Raw genomic sequence first — 15153 nt, 5'->3', positions numbered from 1 at the left:
TTATTATTACTATTATTATTATTATTATTAATACTAATATTATTAATATTAGTAGTAGTATTGTTGTTGTTGTTGTTATTGTTGGTTATTATTATTGTTAATTATTATTATTATTACGTTTTTTATCTTCCTTGTTTTTTTATTTCTTGTGTCTTTTGTCTATTGGTCTTCTTTTTTCACTCTAGTTTCTTGGTTTAGTCTTTGATGTTTCCTGTTTTATTTTGAAGTTCTTGCTCCCTGTGTGTCTGGTGTAGTTTACTTCCTGCCCTTGTGTGTTTCCCTCCACTTTGATTACCCTCATTAGTTTCACCTGTTTCATGTCAAACCTTTGTCTGATTACCTTGTGTGTATTTAGTCTCTGTGTTTCCTCTGTTCTGTTTCAGTTCTTTGAGTCTTACCTGTGCATCTTTCCCCTGTGTTCTTGTTTCTTCTTTTGTGATTCTTGTATTTTTGTACTTTGTGTTTTCCCGTGTGGATGTTTGGATTTCCCCCTCCTGTGTTTTTGCTGGATATTTACTTCGAATGATGTCTTGGACTTTTAAGATTTGGACACTTTAAAAGTAAGCTCCTTTGATTTTACCTTTTGATCTTATTCATTCATTTGATTTTTGTTTAGTCTGCATCTGGGTCCTCATCTTTAAGTATTAATTATGAGAATTTTTACCCTAACCTTCCCAGAACACACACCTCTGCTCTTTTCATACTCACACTAGCCTGCCATTGCAATGCAAACGATCAAAACACACATGGGAAGGTTTCATCAGGTACAGACCGCAACATGTAGGCCCAGGAATGGTTTAAGTTTACACTCTGTGCTCTTCAGCACAGTGTGAGTGTTGCAGTGTGTGTGTCTGTCCAGAGTGGAAAGAAGTAGAGCTAGCTGACAGCTCTGATTAATTAATTGATTGCAGACTGTCTCATATCTCAGAAAATAGAAAATATATGTAATGGTGAAATGCTAAATATACTCAGGTGAACTTGGTGTGAGGTGACCTGAGCATGATGCTTCAGAAAAGTCTTTGTGTAGAAAACCTAGGCTGTTCATTTCTTTAGTGATATTTATCTCACAGTAGACACTGATGAGAAAGAAGCTTCTTGTAACGACTTGTGCAAACATGGGGCTCATAGTATAAGACCTGTGCTGCGTAAATTCAATGCAAGAGAAGAATCCAGCTTTATTCTTTCCTCTAAATGGACCTGTTATATTCATCCTCATTTTCTACCATATACATAAGTAAGTAATCTCTGTAAACAAAAAGAGCTCAGGCTTCAGACTTCTCCGCTTACAACAGTTGTTCCTCTACTCGCAGGCTAACCTCAACTTGTTAGCATTTCTTCATGGTCATTAGCTCAAACATGTCAGATGGGTTTTAAAAGTTGGTATTTACAATCAAGGATAACACATGTGGTTTGTTGGTGCACTTGCAGGATGAGGCGGTTCTTGAAAAGTTAAGTTCACCACAACTGGACAGGATCTTGGAAAACTGGCCAATCAGAGGAAAGTGGACTCTTACAGCGGAGGGGGAGTCCTACAGCGGCAGGAGCTAAACCAGACTGTTTCAGGCTGAGGATGAAATGAAGAGCTGCATAAAGGGTAAGTGCTTTGTTAATAAAGATAATTCTTTAAGTGTGGATTGTGCAAAAACTGCACTGCTGGAGTCCCAGATTAAAATTACAGAGCTGAAAATAAGCATAATATGTTTCCTTCTAATACTGCCGCCCCATATGGATCTGACATCTGATCAGTCTTATCTTGGATATTAGCCTTAAGGGGTTTCAATGGATCTAATTCTTTCCAGGGAAATATACCATCTGCCTTTCGTGCATTTAGCTTCTTATTCCATTTCTTTAACTGCACCACTGTTCTTTTTATGAGGATATTTTTAGATCATAAAGAGCCCATCCACATATGGTTCATACTTGCCCTCCAGTCATAACTGATATCTTCTCATGAGCTGCACGAGGCCTCGCTCACTCACTCTGCTTGATGATGCTTCTATGATACAGGCGTGTGTCTAAAAGTAGAGCTCGGCACAAATTAGCCAGGTTACAAGCCTTCAAAGAGAATGCATTAATCAATTTCCATTGGCTTTGAAACACTGGTTCCCTCTTTGAATTCTGCGGGTGCTCATAGACTGAGCTTCTTTTTTTTTAAAGATACCCTCTTTTTTCTTTTTCTTTTGATTTTCAATACCCTCATCTTTCTTATGTTTTATTCAGTTTGAGTTATGTTCATTTCTCTTCTGTTAAGAACAAAGCTCAGAATATGATCAGATATATGAACAACATCTATCCTCGGCTAATTTAGTGCATCATGAAATAAAGAAGTGAAAACTTTTTTTGGTACAACAGACAGGGCCGTATTTCGAAACGCGTGAGGTACAGGTTTTTTTCTCTTAATGTATCACATTCAAAGCACCTTCATCATCTCATCTGGCGGTCACTGAGACCATGGGGGCATATTCGGTCTGTGCATCTTTTGTTCATTGGATATAAACAATCAAAACATGAGTGGCTATTTCATTTTCTGTTTTAAAAACAATAATTTAACTTTAAATTCAGGGTAGGGTTTTTTCATTGTTCTTGGTGATTAATGATAATTACCAAGAGACAAAAACTAAGTGGAGAACAAAGCAAGACAGGCAGGGGCACCTTCCAGGAAGGGGGTCCACCCTATAGGCACTTTTGCCGGGCAGACTTCAGTGGCATGTTGGCCTCTGAAGGTGCTGGAGGTCTGGATCAACAATCACCTGAGCCTCCTGTGATATCGGTCAATGCACATCAAAGAGACGGCAAACCACTCCCTCTCCAGTAAGCAGGAATGTCATGTTCCCTCCTTATGACCTGCCTTAACCAATCATCATTCCTAATGAGTTATGTATGTCAAGCCATTGTCTGTTTACAGAATAAGCAACATCACTTAATTTCTGTCCATTTTGAGCTTTGAAATCAAAAGACCACATCCACAGGCATCGACATATTATGCTGGTGCAACAAAGACATGCACAGAAATGACCCGGTTGGTAGCATGGGACTGACGTTACACCCGTGAAGCTAACCTAAACATGCGTTTAAGTTACTGATAAAATGTTGTAGATCACTCGAGTACAGTCCACAGCAGAACAAATCATTGTTTACCTGAGGCACACACTTGTGGCTTTTGAAAGTTTATTGACTCGTGATAGTTTGCTACATTCTCAAATTTGGTACAGAATACTGCAGGAACACTGATAAGTTATGGAGGCAGGGCTTATGGCCTATACTGCAGCCAGTCAACAGAGGGAGTTCTAAATATGTTGGCTTCATAGTCAGTGAAAACTCAAGGCGTCCATTTTAATATATGGTCTGAGTCAACCTGACCCCCTGAGCCCAATCAAAGGCCTGAACCCAATCAGAGGTAGTGTAGGGTGGGCCATGACATTATAGCATTCCTCTGAGTCTTTTCTTCTAATTGGCACAAAATCTAAATTAAACAAACTCCATAACTTCTCTATTCCCATCGACAACTCGCCCCTCTTCCCCTCCCCTCAGGGTGAAGAGTCTGGGTGTCATCCTCGACAGCACCCTTTCCTTCACCTCCCATATCGACCACGTCACCCGGTCCGCCTACTTCCACCTCCGCAATATTAACCGTCTCCGTCCTTCATTCACTCCCCACTCCACTGCCATTCTTGTTCACAGCCTCATCACCTCCCGTTTGGACTATTGCAACTCCCTTCTGTTTGGCCTACCCCACAAAACCCTGTATAAACTACAACTGGTTCAAAATTCAGCCGCCCTTATCACACGCACCGCCTCCATCCACCACATCACACCCATTCTGCAACAGCTCCACTGGCTCCCCATCACAGACTGGATCAACTACAAAATACTTCTCACCTTCAAATCCATGCATAACCTTGCCCCTGCATATATTCTCTGACCTCCTCCACACTCCCACACCCGTCCGCACCCTCAGATCCTCCTCCTCCATCCACCTCACTGTCCCCCCTGCTCGCCTTGTTACCATGGGGAGCAGAGCCTTCAGCCACTCTGCTCCCCAGCTTTGGAACTCTCTCCCACTCTTCCCCTCTCATCTGTTTAGACTGACTTACTCCATCTGACCACAACTCCACTGTCCACTCACTTAAAACTTTTTAAATTGTGTTTTACTTACTGTTTATCTAAACTCTGTTTGTTTTAATGTTGTAAGGTGACCTTGAGTGTCAAGAAAGGCGCCTATACATAAAATGCATTATTATTATTATTATTATTATTATTATTATTATTATTATTATTATTATTATTATTATTATTATTATTATTATTATTATTAAAAGCCCTCTTGCTTTATTTGAGGTCCAGACCTCTGTGACCTCATGGCTTGTTCTCACTGCAAAGTTGTTCCTTTAACAACTGCTCAACTCATCAATATACAAGGCTATAGGTACTACTGCAGCTTCAAGAGTTTTGGCCCAAAGTCTTAAAAAATATAGTAATGTTATTGTTCAGAATTTTCATGGTTTGGATGTCTGCTCTGATAAAAAGGCTGCCATTATTTATTAACTTACAAAAAGGGCTCCACTGCCTCTGACAAGAAAACTGTCATGAGTGAAACTTGTGGGCAAACCCCTCAACATGCATACCCTATATGCAATGCAGGTATAAAAATGTGCTTCATTCTCCCTGCTCTGTATTAGTGGAGCATTAGAAGAGCATTATTTTTAGGTTTGATGCGTGCGCACAGCATGATGATCAGGTTTGTCGTTAAATCTCCTCCAGGAAGACTTAAGGAGACTCTTTACTGGGAGTCTGATGCTTACAGCAGCACCACTTAGCCCTTGTCAAACCCAGCGATTCCTCTGAGAGGAGACTGTAATGGCTCTCATTTGGTTGTTTTGTTTTGCCTCTCTGTCTAACTCATAACAGGCATGCAGTTTGGCGCGCTCATCCCCTGGCTTCTCTCTGTGGAGCAGACACGTATAAATCCTTTTGCATGCAATCCTGCCAAACTCCCCTGTGGGCAGGCTTTGCATTTGAAATGTACAATTAGTCACCCCTGTTTAGGTTGAATGCAACATTTCTGAGACATCAAGCCTGAGGGCAACGCAGGAAGAATGGCAGTGCGACCCCATACATTGTACCTCCGTGTTGTTCATTCTCTGACTCGCTCTTTCGCTTCACTCTCATTTGCTCTCCTCTTTTCTCTCTCTGTGTTGTACATCCCGAGAGGAACTGGAAGGTGTCACCTGGGGGGTGGGCGGATGAGGTGCGTCCGTAGTTGTGTCTTTATGGAAGCTTCATTCATGCTGTATGTGTTTTGGCAGGAGTGTAAACACGCTGCCTGAGCTTCCCGGTCAGGGTTGAGGGAGTAGATTGGATAAACGGGGGTACTTCATCTAATCAGCAGGGCCGGCAGCGCGCTGCAGAGCCAGCTGTTGGCCAGACGCGGGCGGGGGCAAAATCTGCTTGTAGTACCTGCTTCTAGCAGTGACCCCTAGCGTGCCCCCTCGCTGTGCCTAATCTACAAAGACATTAATACAGGGAGAGCTGACTCACAACCAGGCTGTTAGGGGAGGCTTTTTAATCTTGCTAAGTGTTCTGCTGGCAAATTGAGTTTTTTATTTTTTCTACAAACTCCCCATGAAGGATTAAAAACACGGTTCAACATGCTAAATGCTCGTGTTAAAGGAATGCATTTTTAGCCCTGTGTTTGTGATCTATTTTTTTATTCCTCCTACAAGGCCTGAAGATTTTGGAACAGTTTAATAGCAGGAAAAGCTGCACGAAAATCCCCAGAGAATCTTGTTTGATAGCATATTTTCTGCCAGTAGCCAGTCTTTTATATCAGGGCCAGGAGAGGCTTGCTAAGGTCAGGCGCAGCCACCTACACAATCTGACAGGCTCAGATTTAAAAAAGCATTTTGTTTAGTGTGACGCCAAAGCTAAGCTGATGAATGGAAGGAAATTCTGAGAATGGACCAGAGCTTTCTCTGGTATTGTAGTTTATATCTCTACTCCAAAAAACAGAGTTTCTTAGAAAAGATTGTCTCACTCTTCCCTTGATGCTGAGAATAATGAAGTCAGTGGAACTGGTTAACAACAAAAATGTTGCAGCTCTGTTTCAGTTTAATCTCCAGGTGGGCTTACTCCCTCTGCTTTGTGTCATGTGTTCTCTTAGTTTTATGACTGATACTTGTATGAATACATATGCAGACAAACACTAACATTACTAACATGATATTTAACCTATTTATCTCATCAAACATGAGAACATTTATTTCAGTCATTTTCTTTTAACCCTCTAAAAGACAGAGCTTTAGTAAATATAGAAGCTGTGCAGCTGTTTATGTCCAGACTAAATGTATAGAGCAAATAAATAGAAGGTTTAAAGAAGACAATTCCCGTTAAAGTTTTATTGAGCCTCACTGCACAGATTTCTTTAGAGGAATGTGAGAGAAAAACTGAAGCAATGTTGCCAACGATCTAGAAACCCTCATTGTTGTTTTGCACGTATTTCAGAGAAAATAACATATTTGTGTTTCACAGACATTATTTTCCTGTCATTCCATATCTGTCAGAAGAGATTTTAGATGCAAGCATTTGAAGTCTATATCTCATGCCTGGCACATGATGCCCTTTTTTTTTTTTTACATCAGTAGCAGCTCCTCTTGGTGAGGATACAACTGGCCCATGCAGACTTTACGGTTTTCTTCAGGAAAGCTCTTTTCAGAAGATGTGGGGCCTGCACTATTTGTTAAACCCTTTCTTTTAGTTATCTGGCTTCACAAACCCTGACAGTTATCAATCTGACGAGTCCACCCAGAGTTATTGTTCACATGAAGAGGGCGCTGTTAGGAATATATGACCAAAGGCAAACCTAAACAAGTCTGCTGTCAGCAGACTATTTCACACACCCAGGGTAAAGTATGATATAAGAAAAGTCTGAAGATGTTTAAACACACAGGACTTAACCGACACAGCTGTTAACATTTTTAATAGCATTTCTCTCTCATGGTGTCAAAATCCTGCATTTAAAGAAAACTGCAGTACAGTAACAACATTGTGTGTTGTTGATTTGAAAAGGCTCCTTAGTTCAAGACGAAGGAAAATTGATGTGAATTCTACATGTACGCGAATTGGTTTTGTGTGGTCTATCCACAGCCTCATGGCTCCAGAATGATGATGCACTTGATTTGCAGATTGCGGAGAGTTTACTTTTGAAAACTCCAAGGCAATATGGCCTAACTTTCAGTTATTGTCGGAAATGTTGGTGCAAAAAAACGTTTTATTTCAACCTAAATTAAATGTCTTTAAACCAATGACCATTTAAACTTGTTACAGGCTGTCTTTTATGGTAAGATACTCGCTGTGATGAACCTTCTTAATGTATTTTTGTGACTATTGCATGAGCTGTTGTGATACTGTGTTTAAGTTTGGTTTGTCTTATGCATCTTGCTCATCAATCATGAGGTTAAAACACCTAAGCAACATCACTCATACTTTATAAATGTCGAAATATTACTCCAACATTTGGATGCTTTATTCCTGAGCTGTGTATTTTGGTGTAATGCAACACCTCAACAGAGTTTATTCCTGATTTTTCATCCTAGGAATGTCTGACAGTTTGTTTTCCCTCGCTGAAAGTGCTCATCACGAGGGACCGTGAGTAGGTATAAAGTTTTATTTCCTTTTTTGTTCTCAGTTCACTGATGAAAGCTACAGTGCCGTTGTTTCATGCCTCATTTTGTACAGTGAGCGTGCGCACACACAGACAAACACACACACAGCAAAGCAGCGAGAGTAACCACTCATGCTTAACTGGACCGACTCCATGCTTTCTGCTCACATTTCCTCAAGGATACTTAGCGTATTCATAGCCTCTTATCCCCACGGAAAAACACATCAGGAAGGAAATGAAGCTGCTAAAAAAAACGAGGAGTTTTTCCCTTATTTCTTATCAACAGACGACAATGGGCAGAGTCAATGAACAAATCCTAAACTGCCCCAGTATGAGCTGCAGCAGAGCTCTTCGGCTCAGATTCCGGCGTGTCTGACTGACTGAGCAGCAGATATTAAACATTATTGAATCTTAGCAAAGACCTGGACTGCGGGGTTCTGAAATTTGACACAGCTGATGAAAGCTGCGCTGAAAATTGGAGGGGGAAGTGCTTCAAATGTTTCAAATCTCTGGGCTGAAATGAATCTGTTTTTTATCAGGTCACTGAAGCATTTCTCTGGCAATCAGAGAAAAAGGGGCCTTGAACCGAAATCAAAGAGGATCACAGAGCCCCACCAAAAGCAAAACATTAAAATACATTTCATAAAGCTGAAATCTATTCCCACTCTAGAACTTAAATTTAACCTATAACAAGATTCTGTTGGGAAAATACGTCCTGTTTTTAGATATTGGTTAGAAATGTTGAAAGGAAAAAGGGAGAGAAACAGTGTGTAATTGGTCTGAGGTTGAAAGCAGTCCAGAAGCAAGTGCATACGTCGCTTTAATGAATCAGATGTGATGAAAGGCAGGCATATTTTCAAAGACATACATATTTTAATTGGGGGTTTTCAGAAGCGGCTTTCATCTCCTCCTCTGTGTTTTCATGTTCTTTCATTAGGGTGGCAAAAAGATGTCCCTCAAGGTGTGTAGCGCTGACAGTTATCCCATGACAAACACATAAAATATCCCAGGTGATTAAAAGCTGGACATCTGCCATCCTAGAGGATGGTTTAGGTCTTTATTGTCTGCTCTGTGCATAAGAAGGAAGAGAAAGAAGTCAAACTTGTCCTTTTGATCATCACAGTTGACGTGACTGGAAAGAAAGGAACACCATTAAGCTTCAGTGCAATTTCTGTCAGACAATTGTTCCCTGAACACATGTCATTTGGCCTCAATTATTGTCTTCTTAAGCTGCCTTTCAACATAGCAACTGCCATTTCTCCATTCATTCAAATGCCACAGCTGATAAAGGTGAACAGTGGAGCGGCAGTAATGTCACAAAATGATTCATTTTCATCAATGTGAGTGCTGGCGCTCTCCAAGGGCGCTTGAGGAAAGCATTTTTTGGCTGCTGTTGAAGTGTGATTCCTGTAATGTCGCGGTTTCAAATAAATGAATTTGGTCATGCTAAAACCTTCTTTAAACACTAATCTCTGTGTTGCTGTAAAATTAGTTCTCATTCCACCAGCAGGCTTTGCTTTTGCAATTACTGTAGCATTTGAGAGGAAGAGGTTCTGACTGTGCAGATAAAGCGAACAGTTCTGATGATTCCGTGAGCCGACGGTGAACTTTGTTTTTACATTTTCTTTCTGTCTTTAGTGAAATTGTATTCAGCTAGAGGCTGATTCTTCTGCAATCCTGTAATTGCACTGTAATTCCATTTCATGGCTTATTACCAGATATAAATTCTGCATCACTGCTGTCTGCAGTTGGATGAAACGAGTAGATGCATTGGATGAAATGCTCACACATTCAAGTGCATGCAATAATAATCTTCATCGTCTTCATCATAACTTCAAGTTCTAGGGCTCCTTTTAAGAAATCCAAGGAAATGTAAGGTAAAACAGGAACAAAAATGAAAAATGATTGCCAGATGGCACAGTTTGCAGGCCATGTTGATCTCAGTTGGGTTTCAAATTGTTTATTGAAAACACCCGGCGATGTAGCATTGGTATATTGATTGATAGAACATCTTTTACCCTCCTTAGTAAGGAAAAGTATATCTGCTGCCATGAGAATGTTGTGTCTTACAGTCTTCTGAGATGTATGTTGTTAAGTCAGAAAAACAGCATAAATGTCAGGCTGCAAGGGCCCAATGGTTAAAATGTGCCTACGGAGATGACGGTCCACAAAGCGGGCGGCTTGGGTTTGATTCCAACCTGCAGCCCACTTATCCCAGGTTCCTACTCTTTCCACTGTCCTCTCCTCTCAATAAAGGTATAAAAGCCTCAAAATAAACTTAAAGCATGAATTAAACATCAATCACTGGTATAATGACTAAAGAAGAAAACAAAGGGTGCTGATATTAGTGGTTGGAATTTTACACCAGATCTTATCCAGACAGTGTAAAGCTTTTCATAACTATTCCCTTAAAAAAATCCACTTCTGGAAAGAATACTGAAAGGTTGAAGGTGGATCATCATGATTATGGACAAAACTCAAAGATCATCTGTTGGAACACAATTTGCACATATTAACCACAATCATGATAACACACCTGCTTGATATAGTATACAGCAGTCTGTGTAAAAATACAGGTTTTCTCATCTTTTGATGAGAACATAAAAATCTATATTTATTTTTGGAACCTTTTCTCTGGAAGGGTCAATGGAGGGGACGTCAGCTTTCCTTAAATAAACATGTAGAGAGGCCTCTTTCCTTTTTGTTGACTTTGGATGATATAACCTCCATCCTATTTTTTTTCCAACATGAGATGATTACTAGAATTGCCCTGGAAAATTATTGATTAAAATATTGTACTTTATCTTAAGTCACACAATCCTATAAAGATAAAGCCCAATTGACGTATTGAGGTTAACCCACCAGTGTTTTGTAACAACACATATTTTTACCAACACTATTTAAACACCAAACAGCATATGATTTAAAATGACAGCTATCCTCGGGTTAGAGGACAACAAACATTTTATCTGGTTGAATGTAGTTGAATAGATAAATAAACGTCAGTATGGTTTGTGCAGTCAGGTTGATGGCACGTATGAAGCCGGTGCAGGCGGAGGTCGTCTTTGCTAGATCGTCACATCCTCCCTCCTCACCCCATTTGTATCTGACAGATTGACACAAGGGTGTGTATGTGTGTCGAGCTGTGCCGTGGGGGCTGAGGCGGAGGTGTTGATCGGTGAACTGAAGCTCTGTGACTCATCTCTCCACCACCACTAGCTTCACTGAACAGCTTCCACTGACTGTGCCCCAACATCCACAGATAGATATCATCAATCATCAGGGCTCAGTCCTCATCTAATCTCAAACACGGCTAGGTCAGCTATACATGACAATCTAACCCAGGCTGAATGTTCTGCTTTATTATGTCAGTATAAACTACAAGCTGCTTGTGTACAAAGGGAAAAGTCCACTTGAATATTTTTAAATAGCCTCATGCTAAACCAACCTTACATATTTTATTTTCTTAAAGGAATTAATACATTGAATATAAATATAAATTGTTTGTTGAATTACCTTTGGCTCAACACGACCAAAAGGATAAATTAAAACCGCAAGCAGATATGTGCGGGCCCTCGTACAAGCACTGCCTGATGCGTGCCACCGCGTAATGTGCATTACCGCCTGATGCACGCCACAGCCTGATGTGCAGCAGGTGTTGCTGTGCTGCACTTCAGAGGCCTAGGCTGAAACTGTGAGGCTACTCATGCAGTTATCAGCATAGTATACATTGCAGTACTACCTGTCACCAGTAGATGGTACTGTTACTTTAATTATGTTCTGAAGGATTGTTTATCACAGATCATTATAGAAAGAGTTGTGATCACAAGCATGTTAAAAAAATGGTTCTGAGAGTAATTACTGCTTGTGCCCATTAGGTGGCGCTATTCCGGCCATAATGTGTCTGTAGATGAGCCGGGTCCATGATGAAACATCTGAAATTTGGAAGAGATCGGAGATTGTATGTAAATGTCAGTACCATGTATTTCCTGTGTTTAGCGTTGTGGCTGTAGAAGATAAATGAACCCATAGATGTGTTAAGGGATGGACCCTGATCATGTGTATGTAACTTCAAACAGATTCATCACTGTATGAAGGAGCTATAAGTATTTCCTGTTTCATGGCGAGACATCTGAGTTTGGGGCGTTGCCAGAGACACACCCTTCAACAACAGGTCAGTCTGTCCAGTGATGCTCATGAATGTGTGAAGGTAATTTCTGAGCACATTTGAGAAATAACTGTTTAAAACAGGAGAAGCATTTCATCACAAGGTAAGACATGTGACTGCCTGTTGCCAGTAGGGGGCCCTATAAGATATAGGTGAATATTTGCATACAGACGCATTAAGCCTGCGGCAGATATCCTACATGTAATGTTTGGTCCTGATCTAACATTGTATCTAAGATATACTAAGGTTTTAATATCCTAAAAGATTTGGCACAGTGCCAAAAACAGTGAAAGCCATGATTACTCCCGCCCACAAGATTTTTTGGGCGCAGGAGGTATACCTCAAATTTTTGCACTTTTTTTTTATAGAAGAGCCCCAACATATGTAAGTGGGATGACTTTGGGACAAATTTTGGTGAGTTTTGGGCCACATCGAGGCATTCAAATTTGGCTTTGAACCGGGGGAAGAATCCTAGCCATCCTTCGGGATACAACAGGGCCTCGCCACCACTGCGTGTCAGTGCTCGGGCCCTAATAAGGCTCCCTGTTGGTTTTAGGCTATGGGTGCGAGAGGCTTTTTTGTGCGTCCTGATGCCCTGAATGAGCTTGTCCGATATCGTGCATGTAGCTAAAAAAAAAAAACTATGGGGAGGGGTATTTTACCCATTTTAACCCTTAAGGGGGCACTGTGGAGCAGATTATGGAATTTTTTGGACGAGAGCCCCAAAATGTTTAAAGGTGATGAGTGGCTCATAATTGTGGCCCATTTTTGTGAGATTGTGATCTTTTTAAAGCCCCCAAAATCAATTTCCTGCTTATGCGAGACATCTGAGTTTGATGTACCTGCCACACCCCCACTTTTTATATTTGGCAAACGTTTTCTGATAACTTTTACACGTCAATATGTCTACTTTGGATTGTTCCTTGTCTGGATTGGATTGGAGAAAAATCCTAGGACTAGATCTCTTTGATGCGCACCTTGCAAATTGCCAAAATCAGAAATTCCCAAGTTTATCAAGACATTGTTCAGAAGAACTTAAGGCCATTGATCAATCAATTGATGCTCAAAAGAAGATGGGTGATGCTAAAGGACAATGACCCAAAGCACAGAAGTAAATCAACATCAGAATGGCTTCAACAGATGAAAATACACCTTCTGGAGTGGCCCAGTCCGAGTCTTGACCTCAACCCGATTTAGATGCATGACCTCATGAGAGCGATTCACACCAGACATCCCAAGAATATTGGTTAACTGAAAAGTTTTGTAAAGAGTAATGGTCCAAAATTCCTCCTGACCATTGTGCAGGTCTGATCTGCAACTAAAGAAAACACTTGGTCGAGGTTTTTGATGCTATAGAAGGGTCTACCAGTTATTAAATCCAAGGGTTCAAATACTTTTCCACCCTGCACTGTGAATGTTTACATGGTATGCCGGTATCCAGGTAATTCCAAAGGGTTCACATACTTTTCTTGCAACTGTATAAGGTGAGAAGTAGGCTCATTTTCCTATCTGGCTACTTAGATTTTGCAACTAATGGAGTTGTCTTGTTGTCGATTTACAAAATGCAGGCTTAAAGCACCTTTATATTGGCTTTCACTTTAAAATGAGAGGCTTCCTCCAGTTTTCTTTTAATCTCTGTTCTGGTCAAAGTTGGTAGGATGCAGTGATCCCCTGTGTCAAGCTGACATTTTGAATGTTCTTGGTCCTTTTTGATCAAACCCTGACTCTACACCCTTTACTCCTTCCTTTTGATGTAGAGGAGTCATTATTCCTAGCTAAAGTTAAAATTAAAACCAAGCCTGCTTTGAGGTCATGTTGTCATTTCCAGAGGGATATACTACTATGGTCCAGGAAGTAAGACATCAGAGTATTTACAACTCCAATCTTAGGTATCTCAAATCTAGCCCCCATCTCCACACATTCCTAATCAGTTTCATCGGCCACAGCGGGATCCTGCCTGATGACGTTGGGCTGCAATATTTCTGTAATAACCCTGACGTTGTTTTTACTGAAGCCCCCCTGTGTTGGCATCCTGCTGTTAGCCTCATTTGACTAAAGGAGGGCAGCTGATCTTATTAAGCCAGACGGGGTCTGAAAATGGCCTTACAGCTGCTGACAGCTTGATCATGAACATACACATTGTTTGGTATTTACTGGAACAACTGATGCTGTCATTTTCACAGTGTGGCTCTGGTTTAGGTCTAATGGGTTGTCTACTTATCTGAAGGGTTTGCAGTCCATTCCTCAGGCCCTTCAGCCTCTCAGCCAACATTTGGCCAAGACACTGAGCTTGAAGTTGCTCACATCAGTGTAGAACTGCTGAATTGCATTTATTTGAAGACCTTGTGATTGGCTGGGAAAAAAGCACTATATTAATTAGGTTGATTTACCTATTTCATACACTCAGTCTTCCAGATGAGGGCCCCCTGTAGAAGCATTGCAGATCAGTAATATAATATTTCTTTATGTCCTTTATTATATGCCATTATATTAGATGCTATTTGCCAGATCTACAATTTTGAGAACTAAAGCCTGGTTTATACTTCTGCATCGAATCGACAGCGGAGCCTACACCGGGGGGCCTCGTAGCTCCCGTACCTACGCAAAGGCCTACACACATAGCTGACGTGCACCTCCTCCAAAATGTAACTACGTGTAGAATCGACGCGGACCGCAAGCTCTGTGATTGGTTTGCTCGGCGGCATTGTGATTCCTGCATTTACAGCACTTCCGGGGTCCTGCACATCGACCGCACATCGGCCGTGTATTTCGTCTCCTCCTCTCTGTTCTTCATGTAATCATGTCTTTATGATAAACAACATGTACCAGCTGTAGATTAACATAACACACTCTGAAACTCTGTGGAAAAGTAAACAGAGATCATAGTGGGGCCAGAAGCAGGCGACCGGCTATCAGAGAGACCACACTGCCCTCAGGCGTTTCGGCTGAGAATTGCTGCGCGACACGGACACATTGACGCACAAGTATGTGGTGCTCATGTCTGCGTCAGCCCCTACGCAGGGGCGACGCAGAAGTATAAATCAGCTTTAAGACTAAGGTTTGTTAGGGAATATATTTCTTAAATTTTATGAGGAAAATACCATTCATAAGGAAGAGCTGATCTTGAATGTGACAGATTCATGAACTTGATTGCCACTGGATCATTCTGGATACATTTTTTCTTTTGTCCAGTACACTAGAGTATGCATGGCACCACCCAGAGTGGTCTTTCTTGGACTGATATTATTTTCTGTCAGCCTTGGTAACTTCACATCCTCCTTGGCTCCTCTTCAATGTGGAGTCCCCCAAGGCTCCATGCTTAGTT

The 15153-nt window shown here is 41.1% G+C and overlaps 1 long non-coding RNA gene across 6 annotated transcripts in view; it reads left to right on the top strand.

Moving 5' to 3' along the window:
- The first annotated feature begins 325 nt into the window (after nucleotides 1-325).
- The window catches only part of LOC117830256, a 233975-nt gene continuing 219147 nt past the window's right edge, over nucleotides 326-15153 (top strand). For 4 of the 6 annotated variants that reach the window (XR_004634755.1, XR_004634753.1, XR_004634754.1 and 1 more), the window contains exons 1-2: nucleotides 326-560; nucleotides 1429-1594. This is a non-coding gene — a long non-coding RNA (uncharacterized LOC117830256). The remainder of the gene's footprint in view (nucleotides 561-1428; nucleotides 1595-15153) is intronic. The other 2 variants (XR_004634750.1, XR_004634751.1) reach the window with 1 other exon arrangement.

The sequence above is a fragment of the Notolabrus celidotus genome, chromosome 2 (genome assembly GCF_009762535.1).
Source record: "Notolabrus celidotus isolate fNotCel1 chromosome 2, fNotCel1.pri, whole genome shotgun sequence".
Classification (NCBI taxonomy): domain Eukaryota; kingdom Metazoa; phylum Chordata; class Actinopteri; order Labriformes; family Labridae; genus Notolabrus; species Notolabrus celidotus.
This window is presented reverse-complemented; position numbering and strand designations above follow the sequence as displayed.